Raw genomic sequence first — 3,623 nt, 5'->3', positions numbered from 1 at the left:
CTTATCCTAACAATGTTTTCAGTCTTGTGTGCTGGTTACTTAATTCATTCTTTGTATTATGATAACAGCCCTTGAGCTGGCTGTGTTTAATGCATGTTGCCATTTCCCAAAACTGAATAAAGATAATGTTTCGAAACAAACAAACAAAGGACATACCTGATAAAGAAGGCAAGACTTCACAATAAGTCTCTTCCTGTTTTCTGCTATCTCTTATATTAGAAATATCTTCCTAACCTTCCTAAATAATGTCTGAATACATTCACTTTAATAATTATTATTTAAGAGAGATCTGAAGGCAGCCCTCTTTAGGGAAGTTTTTAATACTTAATGCTGTGTTGTTTTTAACACTCGATTGGGAGCCGCCCGAAACTCAGCCAGATGGGTGGGGTATAAATAATACATTATTATTATTATTATTATTATTATTATTATTATTATTATTATTATTATATTAATTTTTCCCTACCTCACCCCCAGATCCCAGTATTTTGGGGGTGGCTTTTGATTGATCTGCCACCAGCCAAGAGAAAGACAGAATGTAGCACTTTCATTGTTGTCCAACCGTGTCTGGTGGTTATGTTAAATGAACAGTGAAAGGTGAGCAAAGGGTTAATAAGGAAAGACCAAAAAGAGTAAGTCAGTACTCCTGACTGACACTATGTATAAAAATGGCAGACCCCACTGATTACTATAACATGAAACACTGACTCCCCACCCCCGTCCTGTCCCGTCCTGCCCCTGCTCTGCTCTAAAGGGGCTTTGTTGTGCTATGTCTGGGTAGATTGAATCCAGGTGTTCCTGTTGGTGTACCAACAGAATCCAGGTGCTGTCTGCCTTGTATAAGTGATATATCGACTAACCTCACACCAATGACAACGTGGTCAGATTTACACACACACACATACAGAGGCAAACGAAAACGACCTGCAGGAAAGGGCAAAAAGTCTGTATTTTTAAGCAGCCAATTTGAGAATTTAATATTGTGCAGTTAGAGCAGATGGATATTGTACATGAGAGCCAAATTAGCATGGTTTATAACTTCCTTGCTCAGAACAGCAATAACTTTGGTGGTAATTAAGGGCCAAGGGTTTGCTTTGCCAAGTAATTTATGGATGAATCTGGTCTAGTTATGGATGGATCTGGTCCAACATTAAGCCCTGCATGGTATTCGAAGGCTCAAGAGTGACGCTTATTGAGCAGGGATGGGCACATTTGTCCTGGATAAAGAAACAGCCAAGAAGAGAGAGGAGGGGTTTTTCTAAGGACATTATATTGATGTGGTGGTTTACGATGGAGAGAGCCAGGTTTACAGCATTTCATGGGTAGGCCTGGATCAGTCAAACACCTTGCCACATAGTGCTGTTGTGATAATGAGACTGGTTCAGGGGATGGATGCTGCCCTGAACTCTGTGGATGAAGGGCAGAGTCAATGCAGAATGTAAATGTCTGGAAATAAAGAGTCTCTGAGCATGTGCACATTTCCTTTCTGAAATCACTCCGTAAGGAGGGCTTGTCCCTACCAGGGCTGGATTTAGGTTTGAAGAGGCCCTAAGCTACAGAAGGTAATGGGGCCCTTTATATGTCCAGCTGTCCTTTGTCAGCAACAAATTGTCACTGTTTTTTTGTGTTGAATATATGCTGTATGGTAATTTATGGACCTAATAGCTATCTAAAGCCATTTGCACATGCAGAATGTAGGCACCCTATAAATAGAAATGAGCAAACCAGTGATATTTTAGGGAGCAGGCTAGCAGGCAGGGCCCCTTAGTTACATCATAGGAGCCTACACAACACTGTACATTGTTACTGTAGGTTTAATTTTATTTGTTTTTTTATCTTATATTTTGGAAATGTGCATCCAGGTTTTTTCCCCTTTAAATTTTTTGAGGCCCCCAAGAGAGTAGGGCCCTAAGCTGTAGCTTGTTTAGCTTATATATAAATCAGGCACTGGTCCCTATGCCTATGGGAATGGATTCCAAACACATTCCCAGCACAACAGTTTTTCTTTATAGAAAAATGATCCATAGCTGCTGTTTCTCCTACTTTGATTGGTCTGGGGATCCCAACTTCACGTGAATGCGAAACCATCTTTGCTGTAGGCTTTGTTGTTACTCAGGTATTGCAGGCTTCAAATGTTACCCAGATATTCCATCCTTTTCTGGTGCTGCCCAGAAGCCCAAGTGGCAGGCAGGGTAGCTGCCATTTCTAGTTTTTGTGCCTCACTGAATGCCAGTGGCTCTCCCTTTTCCAGGCTGGCAGCAATTTCAGACATTAATTTTTAGGAGTAGAAAAAGTTCTAAGATCTATTCCAATTGCCACTTTGTAATGCTTCCACACTTGCCAGTCTCATGTACCTCTGAGAGGAGACACCCTTTCAGAAACAAAAGGAAGTCTGTCTTTGCGGAGCAAACCTCACATGCAGCGGCCATGCATCTACTGGTAATTCTAATTCTCAGCAGTGACGGTGTTGTTAAGGTGGGGCTTTAGATCCATATTGTTGCATGCCACCCCAATCTCCAAGCAGTGCAAGATCCCAGGGGTTCCAGGTGCTTAAAATGAAAAAGCACACACTCACACATACAAATCACAAATGGCTGCAACGAGGCCATGTCCGTTCTTTTCCTCACACTCCCTTCTGGTCAGCCACGGTTCCACATTTCAGGGGCAGCCTTGCCTCTGTAGGAGATTGGTATGATGTCAATGCTTGGAGTGGGCGAGGTGGAGGAGGCAGAAATAAGTCTTTTATACATTTCCCCAGCTCTGCAAGTGTGAAAGGGAGTGTTTATGGCTCTTTGCATACACACAAGTGCTTTGTGCATGCCCAGCGCTGATGGCATTGCGTGTGTGTGTGTGTTTCAGCAGTAGCGCTCAAAGCAGCCTGTTTCTGGACATGCCCATCACTCTGAGAACTGACTTGGGAGATAACACAGCCATGAGTCTAAGCAGGTTGAATCAAAAGTTCAGTCCCAGTGAGTTGAACAGGTGGTGCGCTCAGGATGGCAAGCCCTACTCCCATATGAGGAAAAGGAAACACTGAGGACCTCTTTGGGCAAGGAGGGGGTCTGGAGTGGAAGCTTAACTACTACTACTACTACTACTACTACTACTACTACTACTACTACTACTTATTACAGTCATAGACCAGCATACGGAGGGAGGGATACAATCATTTTAAAAACTCAAAAAAAGATAAAAGTTAAAATAGAAAGTATATATGAAAGTCTATAAAAATCCAAAAGAAGCTAAGAGAGTCTAAAAGAAGGGCGAGAAACATTAGACAAGAGTGAAAGAGCATAAAAAGTTTAGTATATATAAAACTATAGCCATCAGTCTACAGAGCACTCTAATGAGTGCTCATTATATCTAGTTTGTGGCACAGGTCATCATCTAACAAAGTTTGAGCGCTGCTGTGCAGAATCCGGCAACGTTGTATGTTGTAGCAGGATTGGTATCTGAAAGCATTAGGGAGGTATAGAATTGTCCTGTGCGCCCTGGGGACTTATGCAGTGATTGTAAGATGAGGCTAGTATGAATGTCTCTATAATAAAGACATTGGAGAAGCACATGCCCTGTTGTTTCTGGAAGCTTAACAAAATGTGGGTGCAAGCCTACAGACAGGGTGC

This window comes from Podarcis muralis, chromosome 2 (assembly GCF_964188315.1).
Source record: "Podarcis muralis chromosome 2, rPodMur119.hap1.1, whole genome shotgun sequence".
Taxonomy (NCBI): Eukaryota; Metazoa; Chordata; class Lepidosauria; order Squamata; family Lacertidae; genus Podarcis; species Podarcis muralis.
Note: the sequence above shows the minus strand (reverse complement) of the source record.